The sequence below is a fragment of the Scyliorhinus canicula genome, chromosome 9 (assembly GCF_902713615.1).
Source record: "Scyliorhinus canicula chromosome 9, sScyCan1.1, whole genome shotgun sequence".
Lineage (NCBI taxonomy): Eukaryota > Metazoa > Chordata > Chondrichthyes > Carcharhiniformes > Scyliorhinidae > Scyliorhinus > Scyliorhinus canicula.
The window spans coordinates 56,285,780-56,301,819 of record NC_052154.1 but is presented as its reverse complement, the minus strand read 5'-3'; the positions used below and the strand labels follow the sequence as shown (position 1 = coordinate 56,301,819).

Below are 16,040 nucleotides of genomic sequence, written 5' to 3'. Positions count from 1 at the left end.
GTGTCACTATTTTTCCAATTTTGAAGTAAAAACATTCTTGAGCAATTAAATCCACTACTTTTGAAATATGCTCTACAATTTATTCTTGTCTCTTACTGTAAAATCAATAGTCACTTAAAATATGCTTCTGTTATTGCTGCTGTTAGATTTTTTTTAAATGTCACTGCTTGTTTACAATAAAATCGCAGCCTGAATAACACTGTGGTCCATTAACATTTGTATCTTTGGATTCAATGTTAATTAATCATTATGGAGTAAGTATTTTGCATGTGCCATGAAAGGTGCGATAAATAAAAGTTTAAATCATATTCACTTTTATGATTATTCAGTGTTTATCAAAGCCAAAGAACAGGATGTTAATAAATGAATCAGGTGGAATGGAGTCTACTTAAATGTAGTAAATGAACAAAAACGTTTTGTGATACCACTTAGTAACCATAATGATGTCATCCTGAGATTTAGTTCACATTTGAGACTAAATTCCTCTCAGTCCCTTTTGTTGAATTAATTCACTAGTTCTCAGCCAGCTACTATTTGAGCGGTCCATATCCGATGGGGAGAATTCTTTCCATTTCCGGGATGTAGTTGAATGGCATTAGCAACACTGGAATCATATGGAAGTCTACAAACCAAATTGTTCACCTTGTTAGCAGAAGAAAGACTTGCATTAAATAATGTGATTTTGAAAACTCACCATTATTCTTAGAATTCCCCCTATACCAAAAAGGGCCGGCATTCTAAATGGTGAATAGGGATTCTCACTCCCTGACTCCGACTGCAGGCTTCGGTGGGTGCTATTCAGGTCAAACTATATTTTCAAGTTATCCCCCGGTATAACCCATACCTTCACCGAAGATTTTATCTACTTACCACATAGTAGCATCGATGTCCTGGGCCCTGCATTGCTAAGTAAGTAAAGTAGACTTTAGGAATAAACACTTTTTCAGGTTAAGTTAAGTTATTTTATTATTATATTTTTTCTTTTAAAAGCTGCAAACACTTTCTTTACTGAAAGGTAAAAAGATCTTGCTTCTGGATCCTGCTGGTTGGTTGAAGGGACCTTCAGGCCCACCTTGACAATCAATCTTTAAAGTCTGGTCTTCTTGAGATGTGTTTGCTGGTTAGCTCTGCTGCTGTGTCTTGTCGATCCCATGTATTGAGCTATAAGAGCTGGCTCTGCTAGCTATCTCTCAGCTGACTCTGACTCCTGTTTAAATTCTAGTCTTCCTTAGATGTATAGCTGTTTAAGCTCGGCTGCTCGTCTTGTCTTTCCCATGACCGAGCTGTGAAAGCTGAATATGCTTCTCTCCTCTCTCTGAGTTCTCCTCCCCTTTCCTTCTTCTCGTTCTGCTCCCTGGGTTTATATTCTTTTTCTAACAATTATTAAGTTTTTATTACCTTATTGTCAATTAACTTATTTCCACTTTGATTGTTAAAAAGTATATTTGATCTAAAAATTCTAATACAACTAAGTATTCATATTGGGCATGGCCTCACCTCTCAGATCTGATTACATTGTCCTTTGTGATGTTCAAAGTTCCTTTGTGATATTCAAAAATTGCTTTGGTTTCAAGAGGTGTTACTTTTAGTTTCTGTCATTTGAATAGTTTAATTTTCCAATTGTCCCCAGCTCATAACTTTGCCTTTGATTTTGACTTTAAATTATGTTTCTCATAGACAAGTTGTCTCCAATTTTCTTTAATTTACTTGATGTTAGTAGAATTTCACACTTAGAATTGACACCAAATTCAACTGAACATCATCCATCCTTTCCAGCTGTTTACTAAGAGAGCTAATTTCAATGAAGGTGTGAAACCTTTGCTTTTAGCTGTATGCTAAAATTTCACTTGGTTATGAATTGAAAGACCTGCCTGTTTTAAACATTCATCACTTAATTCAATTGAAACTCTCATCCATGCTTTTCCAGATGCTTCCTAAGATAGTTACATTCAATGAAGGTGTGAGCCAATGTTTTAGTTTAGTACATGAATCCTGTGTGTTTGCTAAGTCTGCTTGTGAGAAATAATCTGCATTTTATAATCCTGTTCTTTGCAGCTGCTATTAACATTTTGTGGGATCTTTCCCTGTATCCTCTCATGTTTCTCTCAGACCAGATATTGCCAGACTTCCATGTTTCAAATGACACATTTTTCTGTATTTTCAACAACAAATGCCTTTCGCAATCTCAGGATATCCAAAAGCGCTATACAGTCAATGAAGTACTTTTGAAGTTTAAGCACTGTTGTAATGTAGAAAACGCAGCAGCTAATTTGCTAGCAACCAGGTTTCATTAACAGCAATGTGAAAATCGCCAGTTAACCTTTTTTTTATAGTTATCGTGACTGTGGGATGTGTATTGGCCAGAACATGTAGAGAACTCTGCTGCTGTCCTCAGAAAATATACCATGAAATCATTTAAGTGAGTCCTCTGAGGTCTCAATCCCATGTCTCATTTGAAAGTCAGAATCTCAGACTGTGCAACTTACCCTCAGTACTGTACTCTAGCGACAATCTAGATTTTGTGCTCAAGTCGCTGTTGTGGAACTTGCGAAGGAATGTGGATGACAGCAATGGGGGAAACATGGCAAGAGAATCCTTCAATTTCAAAGCCAGAACCAGGTGATGCACAGAAGTGGGAAAGTCAAGAGTTATCTTCATACCCAGTATATTTGATATTAAAATTAAGCAATTTTAAACCTTGGGATTAATCATTATCCATTTATAGGAACAAAAAGGATTTTTCAATTCTCAATAATAATCATGAAACAACCAGATTGTTATAAAAACTCATTTGGTTCATGTTTCCAGGGAGGAAATCTGTCATCCTAACCCAGTCTGACCTACATGTGACTGCCGATCTTACCCTCTGAAATGGCCATTCGGTTCAAGGAGAGTTAGGGAAGGGCAATAAATGTCAGCCCTGCCACCAATGCTCACACCCAAGAATGAACAATTTAAAAAGTTTAGATTCCTCTTTACTTCTATCCAAAATGTTCCAAGTTATTTACATCTCATTTAAAGTTCCCAAGATCACAAGCTGGGATAGATTTTCAACTTGATTTAATAAGTTTGATAAAATTGTAAACAATAAAAGAAAGGAAATCTTGCCCACTACTTCAAGATCAACTCCAATATTAGATTAAGGAGTGTGGTAAGAAGTAACTTTAGGACAGAAATCAAAAATATAGGAAACAGGAGGAGCAGACCATTCTGCCCCTACTTTCAACTGGATCACGGCTGATTATCCACCTCATTTTCCCTCATTATCCCATATCCTTTAATTTCTTTAATATCTAGGGATCTATCAATCGCAGTCTAACATATACTGAATGACACCTTCCACAACCCTCCGGGGTAGAGAATTCCAAATGTTCACCACTATGGGACTGATTTGTCTGTGGACTGTGAGGCGCCAACACCCAGAGGAAACTTCCGGAAGCCCACTTAACTCTCCAATGGGCAGTAGGCACTGCTACTTCCCAGGAGAGTATTGAGTGCAAGGTCCAAGAGTTGCAGGGCCTGGCAGTCCTGAACCTCGGTTGCTGAAGCGACCGCTGGCCGGCCACATCCAGGCCCAAAAGACGCAAGCTTCCCCAAATTAGGACCGACCAAGAGACCCGAGGCTCTCGCTATTACCCACCCAGACTCAATTGGGACGACTCTCTCTTGCAACTGAAGAACCAAGATGGAGGCTGCGGGCTGGGTGTCGCGGCAAGGGCCAGGAAGCCAGATAGGCCCATGAAGGTGCCGCTCCCCTCAGGCATTACTGCCCCGGGGGGGGGGGGGGGGGGGGGGGGGGGGCACATGCCAGCAGTTGCATTGTGTTACAGCCCACAGGGTTGCACCCATCCGGATTGTATTGAGGTGAGTGGACACGCCATTGATATGGAGTTCGACACCCGAGCAGCAGTCTTGGTGATAAGCCGCCGGACATTCGCCATGATCTGGGCTGGTCTCCAGACCTTGGATCTTCAGGACACGGATGCCCAGTTGGCTACATACACTGGAAAGCCGTTGGCCATTGAGGGCACCCCCCACGTGACCATTGCAGAAAGGGACCAGTCGGCATGTTTGCCCTTGGTGGTAGTCCGTGGTGGAGGACCCAACTTACTGGGGCTGGATTGGCTACGCATCTGCCGCATGTATCTCCAAGGCCCAGAAAGAGTGCTGGCAAAATTTCCTGATGTCTTCCCCTAAGGCCTCGGCATGATAAAAGGTGCAGTGGCCAAAATCAGTCAGGGCGAAAATGCAAAACCACTTCATTTCCACGCCCGTCCAGTGCCGTAAGCGCTATGCCCCAAGGTCGCCGCAGAGCTGGATTGTTTGGAGTGCTTGGGCATCATCTGCCCCATCCACTTGTTTGATTGTGCTCCATCAGTGGTCCCAGCGTTAAAGCTAACAGGTCCGTACGTCTGTGCGGGGATACAATATGACACAGAACTGTGTTTCTCGCCTTGACCATTATCCGGTCCCTTGTATCCCTTGCACGCCAAACGCAGAGGGGGAACAATGTTCACAAAACCCGACATGAGCCATGCCTATCTACAGCTGGATCCAGGCTCTCGGTAGTTCGTCATAGAGGGTTGTACCCTACCCGACAGAGGGCTGTACCAATACACCCGTCTGCAGTTTGGGGTTCCACCGGCCTGTGCGATTTTCCAGCGTGTGTTGGAAAACATCCTGCGTGGCTACCCAGGATAGCCATATAGAAAACTTAATCATCACCGGGGCCTCGGACAAAGAATATTTGGAAAATCTGGCCGAAGTCCTCCGGTGTTTTGAACAGGCCGGCGTCCAGCGCCGCAGAGAGAAGTGCTATTTTAAAACCCCCGCAGTCACCTATTTAGGGTACCGGGTAGACGGGCACGGCTTTCACCCAATGGAAGACAAAATACGGGCCATTTGGCAGACTCCCATCCCTCAAGGTTCGACCAAGCACTGCTCTTTCTTTGGGCTCTTAAATTACGATGGCAATTTCATCCCCACATAGCCATGCTACTTAGCCTGCTCCACCAATTGTTGAAGAAAGGACACTGATGGGAAAGAGGCCCACCGCACCAGAAGGCAATCCGAGAGGTCAAATGGCAGTTGTCATCCGAAAAGCTGCTGACACACTTTGACCCAGAAAAAACACATCTATCATGTGACGCTTCCCCTTATTGCATGGGGGCCATTCTCGCACACCGGATGCCCAGCGGTTCAGAGCGGCAGATAGCTTTCGCGTCACACACTAGCCGATGCTGAGCCGACCTATGCCCAAATCGAAAAGGAGGGCGTAACTGTCGTGATTGGTAGGAGGAAATTCCACTAGTACATCTACAGCTACGCATTCATGGTCTATACAGGCCACAATCCTCTGATTGGGCTGTTCAAAGAGGATCAAGTGAATCCCCCAATCAAGTCCGCCAGGGTCCAGAGGTGGGCGATCCTCCTAGTGGCGTACGTGTATACACGGAATACTGCCCGGGCACACAGATCCTGCATACCGATGCATTGAACCCTCTGCCCTTCTCCACGAGGCTGTCAACACCCACTTCGGCCACAGGAATAGTAATGGCTCTCCAATCATGGACTTTTTGCCAGTCATGACGACTCGCATAAAAAGTGGACCCTGACGGACCCGCATTTATCCCAGGTCCGGCACATGGTCCAGTACGGGGCCCACACAGAGCCTTGCCCGATGATCTCGGGCCTATTCAGCAAAGCTCCCGAAGCTGAGGGTGGAGGATGGCATTTTGTTGTGGGGGACATGGGTAGGGGTCCTGGAACACCGTCATGTGCCTTTACTACAGGACCTCCTCAATGGACACCCGGGGGAATCCTAGATGAAGATGCTTGCTTGCAGCTACGTTTGGTGGCCCAGGATGGACTCGGACATCGAGAAGGTGGCCAAGCGCTGCAGCCCTTGCCAGGAGCACCAGAAAGCCCCACTTGCTACTCCGATGCACCCTTTGAAATGGCCTGGAAAATCTTGGTCCTGCGTCCACATAGACTTCGCAGCCCATTCCAGGGAGCGATTTTCCTCGTCATGGTGGACGCCCATTTGAAATGGCTCGAAGTCCACAAGGTGCAGACCGTGACTGCGGCACATGTTCAAGTCCCATGGAATACCAGAAGTATTGGTGTCTGAGTTTGACTCGCTCATGACCTCGAACGGAATCCGACTTGTGCAGACTGCCCCGTATCACCCGGCTTCAAACGGGTTTGCTGAACGGGCAGTCCAAAGCTGAAGAAACGGACCACCGAATCTTGGGAGATGTGACTGGCCTGGTTCCTTTTCAGTTTCTGGACGACCCCTCAGCCACTAAGGGAGTGGCACCAGCAGAGTTACTGATTGGACGTCGGCTCAGGACTCGCTCAGCCTCATCGTCCCTGAACATAGGTGCTCGGATCCGGCAGCGACAGGACACTCCATGACAGACACTGGTTGGCGGACGCAGCTGTGCGACTTCAAGCCAGGGGACGCTGTGTAAGTTCGAAATTTCGACGCCGGCACCACATGAATCCCAGGCGTGGTGCTCTGGGCAACTTGTCCGGTTTCCTATTCGGTGCAAACGCAGGGACATGAAGCTAGACGCCATCTGGACCACATCCGCCACCGCACGCAGGAACATCCAGAGCAGGCTCCGGGTGCGCCAGTCTGGGTCTGCTCATGGCGTCTGTCACAGCCGAGATCAGCCCCTGAATGCCACCCAAATTGCTGCATTGATTGGCGTTGCCTCCGCCCGTCAAGGCTCGGGAGGCTGAGATGCCCGACGCCCCCTCGGAAAACTCTGACACCGATTCCGACATGGACACTGGTCTGCCCGAAGTAGTCATCCAGCTGCTTTGACGCAGCCCCTTTACCGGCTGCACCACTCTCGCCTTGACTCTCCACTCAAAAACGACAGTCACCGGTGCGTTACACACCTCCCAGGCCTGCCCTGTTGATGTTGGACCGCTGTCTGCCCCCCAAGCAAACAAGAGGGCCTCTGCCTCGGACAGTGGACATGGATGTTTCTCTGGGCTTGGAGGGGCGACAGGTGTTACAACACCCTTGGGGGACAAGGACTATGCTCTATACGAATTCATCACTTCACCTCATAGTATGAACTCCCCCCGATAATTTGGGGTGGGGTTTCCTCTTAACAATGGGGAATTTTTCAATATAAAAACCTTGACCTGGGTGCAGGTCATGGAGGGTGGTCCTTTGGGGAGAGAAGTTGTAGCTTTTGTGATTTTGTGTATACCGTAATAAACCTTTGTTCATTCCTAACCTACTCTGTGTTCTTGCATCTCTTCCATTGGATTCTACAGTACATATTCCAGGACTTTAGCCTCCGTTGCATTAATGCTACTTAAAGGGACAGACAGGGTAGATGCAGGAAACGGGCAGGATTCTCCATTTGGGAGGTAATGTTCTCCGGCCGGAGCTGAATCGCACTTGATTTACGCTTACGCTGGGACTGTAAATCAGGAAGCATGTCTCCACCCCTTGCCATGCAAATTTATGCATTCCAAAGATTGCGAGTGATTCCCTCAGGAATCCTGCTATCGGGCTGCAATTTAGAGCAGGCGGCCCGATAGCGAGGGCCAGCTCTGCCCCCACCTGCCACGTAATTCAGACCCACACACCCCCACCAGCGACCCCATAATTAGAGAGACCAAATTAGAGAGAACCCAACTAGAGAGATTCCCTAATCAGAGATACCCAATTAGAGACCCCCCCCCACTCCCAATTTGAGAGACTCCCGCCTGGAAACTCCCCATATCTGCTTCAAAGACCTCCCCCAGGAGAGAGCCCTGCCTGGAAGCTAGAAAGATGTCCATAGAGAGGTAGTGAGAAAAAAAATCACTGCTTTAAAATTCACCTGTGCAATACACCTGCTAGCTGAGGCAGAGGAAGGAGCACCTCTCAATTCCTGGAAAGAGAAAACCAGTCAGCCAGGTTTAAAGCCCTCAGATCTTTGATCTGAAAGCCTTTCATTCATTTCTCTGTGAAATTGCTTTTACTAGGCTGTGATTGACAGCTTCCACACACACCCAGCTGTCTGCATTGTTTCATTCATCTCCTTTCACGCTTGAGTGGCTCTGAAGTATCCAACTGTTAAACTAACAGAAATCATTTAACGCTCTTTGATCCAGTGGCCTCCCATGATTTAGCCGCCTCTCCAGCAAGTGGTCACGCTGGTGTAATTAGTACTCCTTTTAAAAAATGTGATGCTGGTGGAAGGGCTTCTGCGAGGAGGTGAGCAGCCATCTTCACTCGAAGACAATGAGCCTGAGGGCACTGGGCTTGCAGTCTTTGTGCTCTGAGTGCGGTGGAGGGCAACCCTCGGCTTGAGTGGTCTGCCATGGGAGGGGGATGAGAATTGTGGGGGGGGGGGGAGTGCGTAGCTCGTCCATTACAACCCCTGGATTCTGTGCACCCATTCCGGGGGCAACCCTTGTCTCTGCCTGTCTGCCCCACCGACCACCCATAACCCCCACTGGCCGTGGAGGCCTCTGGCTGTGCAGCTGAAGTCTATTGCTTAATTGGCAGTCGTGGTTAAGTGAGCACGTCACAAATCCCAAGTGGATTCCTGTGGGTGGGCATGTGGGAGTCATTGTCTAGCATCCCAGTCAGATAGAGGTATATGCACACTGCGGGAGAGACACCACACATGTAGCCGCCGGGATCCGAACATCCAAAGGATGGGCCCCAGCATTGGAGACATGTCCACGGCCGGAGAGTGGGTGAGTGCAACGGAGAAAGTGCCCGGTCCAGGTAACGTTATGTTTGGGTGTCAGTGGTACAGAATCTGGAGTCTGGTGAGCAAGGGGCCCCCGCTGCGGCCGGGTGTGAGTTGGGTGTGAGGGAGGAGAAGGAGATCAATGGGGGAATGGAGAGTTCCAGGGTGGGAGCCACCGCTATTTGTCAGTTGAACACCCTCTCCCAATTCATTACAGGTATATAACGGTATGGACGGTATTTTGGACTCTGCAGAACATGCCCTAGTGATGCTGCTGGTAGGCCGTGCAGCCAGGCGCCAGAGATGGCGATGGCAGCTGTGTCAACAGGCTAGAAGCGGCAGCCCATGTGCCGGACCCCACTCCACAACCTAGGACCCGACCGCCCATCAGGCCAGGGTGAGACCCAGAGCGGGAGGCCTGCGACGGCGAGGTTGTAAAAGCTTCACTGATCTTTCGAGCAGGACAACGAACAACGCGTGTCACAGGAAGCTCTGCCGCAACAAGGATATGTTGCGGACTTGGTACCACGTGGAGGAGGAGGACACCCACTCTCGGTGGCTATCAAGATCACCGCAGCACTGAACGTTTACGCCTCTGGATCCTTCCAGGGTTCCAGCGAGGACTTCTATGGTATCTCACAAGCTACAGACCACTCATGCATCCGACAAGTCATGGATGCCTTGTTTGCCCTGGCAGAAGACTTTATAAACTTTGACATGGACCAAATCCAACAAGTTGCCTGGGCAGCAGAATTCTCCGCCATCGCCGGGATGCCCCAGGTCCAGGGGCTGATAGACTGCACGCATGTCGCCCTGCGCACACCAGGTCATCTGGAAGTGCCCTACAGTAACAGGAAGCGGTTCCATTCCCTGAATATGCAGCTTGCGTGTGACCACCACATGAAGATTATGCACATGTGTACACACTACCCAGGGAGTGTGCACGGCAGTTACATCCTGGGGCAGTCTCGAGGACCATCCTCGGATGGCTGGATGGCTCTTGGGAGACGTGGGGTACCCCTTGAAGTCCCGATACTATGTGGCTACCCAGCTACCATTGAGCAGTGCATCGGACTGCTCAAAATACGCTTCTGTTACATCGACTGCTCTAGTGGTACCCTGCAGTAGACCCTCCGGAGGGTCACCCACTTCATGGTGGTCTGCTGTGTCCTCCACAACCTGGCACAGCAGCGGGGCAACGTGCTGGAAGTGGAGGATGAGGAACATATGGCCACCTCCGAGGTGGAGGACGAGAATGATGAGGAGGCGGCGGACCAGCATAGGCTGGAGGACGGGCCGGAGGAGCAGACGGAGGCTGCAGGACAGGCAGCAGCGACGAGAGTTCGGCAAGCCCGGATGTCCAGGGAGGCCCTCCTACTCGCCCACTTCACATAAGACATGGCTCGGTCCATCAACGCAATCCCCCCCCCAACATTGTCCACCCTCCAAGGATCTTTGTTACATCAATCCAAGATGCTGGGCCTGTCGACACTCAGCGGGTCACTGTCGAAGGCAAAGGGGTGATGATAATCCACATAGAGCTGAGTAGTGGTGCTCCTCAATCTCTGCCGTAGTTTGACCTCTGCCTGTCTGTTGAGTGCTGGGGGGTGGTGGAAGCCTGTCTGGAGAGATGGACCAAGGGCTTGGGGGTTTGGAGGTCAGCCTGCATTGCAGAAGAATGTGACAGAGGCATCATACTGGTTGTGGTGAAGGCTTTTTAATGTTTCACAAGTGTCCAACAGTGCCCCACTCTCCTGATGGTGCCACCCCACTTTCCCCACCACCTCCTCAACCCCTGCCTCACTCCCCCCTTGTCTCCCACCTTCCCCATGCACTCTGATCCTCAACATTCTTAGCCTTTCTTGCTCTACCGCTGCTTCTAGATGTGTCCCCAGGATGCACATCAGAGATGGAAGCATGCCAGCTGCTTACCATGTCCTGTCCCCTTCGAGTCCTCTTGGCACTCTGGGGCCACCCCCGTAACCTCCTGGACACATTCCTCGGAGGTGGTGAGGATTCTAATGTCTAGCACCCCGCAGCCAGTCTGAGCCCTCTCGACGACTGTAGGACAGATTCTCCTGTGGGGCGAGGGAGGGTATCATTAGCCACATGTGAGGTTCAGCACCAGGGGGTGGGGGTGGGGCATGTTTCGAGGGGTAGTTGAGGGGACAGCATGGGCAGACCAGGGCACTGCTGGCTGGGGCTGTGCCAGGTGCAGGCTCATGTGGGGGGGGGTCGAGTGGACATTCTTACTGCACTGGCTGCCAGCTTCCTGAACACGCTTCCTGAGCTGACGGCTGCTTCCATTTCACCCCAGGCAGCACTGGCTGCCCTGTGGCTCCCCCTTTGGGACCCTCGGGAGAATAGGACATCCCTCCTGGCCTCCACCGCCTCGAAGAGCCTCCCCAGGTTTGTATCACCGAATCCTGGGGCCAGTCATCTCAGCCCCATGGTTGCGAGCTGAGTGGGGTTGGTCGTGCAAGTGCTGCTCGACCTTGTTAGTGGTGGGCTGGCTAGCGCGGTCCCAGCAAATCAGCTGTGAGCTTTCATTTGCGGTGTGAAACCCGTGGGCCTTCCTTAAGTGGACCAATTGACATTGTATTGCCATGATAGTCTTGCCCAGCCCCGCGCCGGAAAGCTTGCGGCAGTTCCCGTTCGCTATCATGCTTAGAACACTTATGGAAGAATCGCACCCTATGAGAGAAGTAATTCACAGATGTGCTATCTGGCGTAGATTATTGAAGTGCTGATTCCCAAGAAATGATTCCCTGTCGTTTTTGATAACCTTTAAATTAATAGCTAGAGGAAATTTGCTTTAAAATATTAATAAATCTCGTGTAAATTTGCTTTGTGTACTTACTTCACCACTTTGGTTTGGCATTCTTGTTTTAGGAACTGGTAGTTATCAAAAAATTGATGTTGCTATGAAACATAGTCAAAGTACCTGCTTGCCTTTATTAAAATCATATTTTTTGTTGTTGTTGTGGACTAACTTTGAGCACAGATTTATGGGACGGGATTCTCCGACCCCCCGCCTGGTTGGAGAATCGCCGGGGGCCGGTGTCAATCCCGCCCCCGCCGTGTCCCGAATTCTCCGGCACCGGAGATTCGGCAGGGGCGGGAATCGCCCCGCGCCGGTCGGCGATGGGCCGAAGTGCCGCTGCTGTCATGCTTCTCCCGCTGCCGTGGATCAAACCACCAAGCTTACCGGCGGGAGCAAGTGGTGCGGGCGGGCTCCGGGGTCCTTGGGGGGGCGCAGGGCGATCTGACCCCCGGGGGTGCCCCCACGGTGGCCTGGTCCGCGATCGGGGCCCACCGATCGGCAGGCGGGCCTGTGCCATGGGGGCACTCTTTTCTTTCCGCCTTAGCCATCGTCTTCACCATGGCAGAGGCAGCCGCTGACGCTCCGGCGCATACATGGACTTCCGCTGGTTGGCGAAGTCTCTTCGGCCCCGGCTGGCGTGGCGCCAAAGGCCGTTCCCGCCGGCCGGCGGCGCGCCAACCATTCCGGCGCGGGCCTAACCCTTAATGTTAGGGCTTGGCCCCTAAAGGTGCGGAGAGTTCCACACCTTTGGGGCGGCCCGACGCCGGAGTGGTTCACGCCACTGCATCAAGCAAGGACCCCCTGCCCCACCGGGTAGGGGAGAATCCCAGCCGTCATTTGTGGATATACTCTACTTAATGCATTATTATTTAAAAGCAATATTTTATAACTAAGCCTGGACGTCTGCCTGCCTTACCATGTGTTCCTTATCCATAAAAATTGAATTATATAAGTTAGAAAAGTATAGCTGAAACTGAAACGAAAAATCTATAAGACAGTTATGAGTCCAAACTTGTTATATATGGTGCAGTATCCTGGGCAACATCAAGAAACAACCTGATGGGATACCAATTAGATGCGGATGCTGACTTATATTTGTGGAGTAATTAGAAAGGATGATATCAGGAACCAGTATGTCAGTGTAATCGGTGATACCATTGAAGAAAGTAGCTGAGAAGAGGTTGAAATGGTATGGACATTTTTGGTGGATAATGGAGATGGGACTGCCTAGAAGAAGGAATGGGAAAAAAGCGTAAAACCAGATGGAAAGGTACGGTGACAAGTGACTTAACTGCAGCAGGATTAGAAGAGGAATGGGTGACTGGAGGGAGGAGATGGAGAAGGGTGATCAACTAGCAGTGGGGTAACCCCAAGTAAAATGGGAGAAGCTACAAGGGGAAGATGATTTCAGAAAGCTCTTGATAAAGAGACATTTGTCTTTTTTTTTAACTTTAAAAACTTAAATGGCAGCCAAGAACCGCCTAGGTTTTTTTTTTATCTTAAATTAAAATTTGCCTTGCACTGGTCCAGTAACTACGCCCAGCACAAAGCTGAAGTAATGTGAAACTGGCTCAGATGACTGATGTGTTTGACTGAAAAAGCCAAATGGACTCGAATATAGCCCATATTGCAACACTGGGATTTTAAAACAGTTGCAAGGTGCAAGATAGCTGTTGTCTTTGACTATATAAAACTACTTCAATTTGAAATCCATGGAAGAGAAGTTTCTATTTGACTCTAAAATTGTATAATACATCGTAAATTTAATTGCAAGTAATGGTACAGAATAGTTGCTAGTGAAGGGTTAGGCAAGTACATTATTCTCCAGCGCTCTGCAGCACGGCATATAACTCATATTCACTGTTAGGAATTGCTCATTCCAGAGTGGGAAGTAATTATGTGTTCTGCCAAATAACCACAGTAGTTAAATTAAGGTTAGTGCATCATTTTTATTTGTTTATTACATGTAAACAATCTAGAAATCTGTATTGGAATGCTGTTTTGCTGTGGTGCCATATACAGCTCTCAGTGAAAAACATTCAGAGCCATATGTTCCACACATTTTCATTTTCTTTTCTTATGGAAAGTCTTCGAATATGTGTATGTCTTTTGTGGTTCATGTGCAAGAAACTTACTTAACCAGAAATTCCTTTTTCCTGCTGGCACATGTATATTGATCTTGTGCAAAAATTAGATCACTACAATAATTTACAGAACATAAAAAAGAATATAAAAGCTTGCATATGGACACAAATCTTTATTTTATTAAGAGCCTGTAAGTTCTTTTTAACTGTGAAGGCAGACAAATAGATAAGAACAAGTCCTGAATTCTTAAATTATAATCTTACAGTCAACATTGGAGCTTAGTGTGCAGGGCAAGCTAGATGAAGTTAATCTATTAATGTAAAGCAAGGATGCCAATTTGAATGGCATCGCCCAATCAAGAGAAAATGTGTTAGTCAAAGCATTCTACCCTTGCGCCTCCAGGCACCTAAGTCCAGGAATATAAATGCCTGAGTTCAACATGATATGAAAAGGTTGGATTGCCCCAACCTTTCAGACAGAGAAACATAGCATGGCCGCAAAGTTAAATGGCAGTCAACATTTTTGAAATTAGCTAAACTAAAACTTAGAGAAGACAGTGTTCATTTTCCAACTAGATATTTGTAAATTCTCCATCTGCAAGGTATTTTACATTTTATTTAAATGTTTGAAATTAAATGATGTAGGTTTTCGTTTTAAGAAATGTCAACATTTTGTGTAGTATTTTGTGAATTAGTTATGTAGAATAAAAAGTTCCATCGCTCCCAACCCCAGAAGTAGCAACGTTTTGTTCCATATAATGCTGCCTGTACAATAATATGGAGAAACAATTACATTTTCTTTGACATGATTGCCAAGATTGCTCTGGTCAGCACTTGTACATCTAGCTCATATTCTTGGGCAAATGGGCTTTATCCTTATTCCTCGATTGTCTTCTTTTTAAATATCTTGTTCCACAAAAACCTAGGAGATGTTGTTAGATTATAGATCATAAACAAGATCACTCCTTGTATCTTCAGGTGGCTTGCAGATGTGTTGTCCTTTTTAAATGTCTGCTTCTATCATAGTTCTGTCACAATATTTGTCAGAAAAATACATAAAATATGCAATCAATTTGGCAAGAGAAAGAAATTGATAGACCTTTTTCTTACATTAGTTCCAGATTTCCTCATCCCCATCACATATATTAGATACTTGTGTCCGTTAGAAACATGTAACAAAATAGATTATTTGCTGTTTGAATTTGTCAAAGTCAATTATATTTTCACACAAAGTTGTACAGCATAACTATCTGATTAAAATGGTCAACATATTCCTTTTTTGATTGACTGCTGAGAGGTATTCAAAATAGGTAGAGGAAGCACTGCTCAAAATTCCAGTAATAACCTGGCTGTACCAGTTGATATATTGAATAGGTACTCAATAGATTTTGGTACAGAGTATCTTGTATGCAGTGGTCTTCTAATGCATGACAAATCTGCCTTAAGGCAAAATACTGGCATTCTGCTCATTAAGCATTTTCTAACATCCAATCTTCATTTCTGTGCTACGCAAACAAAAACATTTTATAAAATATTTAATTTTCTGGAAATAACATCTCTGCTTTATTAGTTTACACTTTGGGGGAAAATATTTCCTTCCCTCGGTGAGAATATCAGCTTTGGGACATGATGCACCTTTTGGCGTTTTGTCATTTAGCGTCAAGGTGAAGAAATATCACAAGAGGAAGGGACATCATAAGACAGTTGCAGAGCAAAGGTTTCCCCTCTTGCAGAAGTCAACTCCAATCACAGATGATCATTCCCCACTATTTCAGTGGGACATTTCCTTTGCTAACAGCAATTGTTTTTATGGAGGTTCAGACATCTAATTTGTATCCATTTATTACAATCAGAATTTATCCATTGTCTAATCAGCAACTAGGACTGATCTGGAACTGGCCAAATATATTTCACCCAGGATTCTAGCAGCTGTGAAAGAAAGAAAACCTCTGTCTTATCAGCCTGACTAACTCTTTTAAGTCTTTTAACTCTACTCATTCCTCATTTCTCCTACCTCCACTTTTTTGTTGTTTCAAGTATTTTCACATAAAATAATCAAATCACTGCTCCTAAAACTGCAATTTAAAGGGATATTGGACATGCTGGCAGTAACATTTCTAGTTAGCTTTCAGAGTTGTTTAAATACCTCATACTCCAGTAAAATCCTCCAAATGCTTCCTTTTCCAGTAACCATTAGGGTCCATTTCATGAGACACTTGAGCTTGTTAAAGTGGTACATACTAGCACAGCAGCATGTTATAGATCAGGGGTGGGCAAACTACGGCCCGCGGGCCGCATGCGGCCCGCCAAAGGTGTTTATGCGGCCCACCAAGATCAAGTAATTAAAAAAAAAATTAAAACTTTTTTTAAAATTAAGCTTAATGGGGGGGCTGTTGGGTTACTGGTATAGGGTGGATACGT

General features: G+C 47.0%; 1 protein-coding gene across 6 annotated transcripts in view; it reads left to right on the top strand.

Annotated features, from left to right (window-relative positions):
- The window catches only part of rpgrip1l (RPGRIP1 like), a 303,409-nt gene that overhangs the window by 52,119 nt on the left and 235,250 nt on the right, over positions 1-16,040 (top strand). The window lies entirely within an intron of this gene.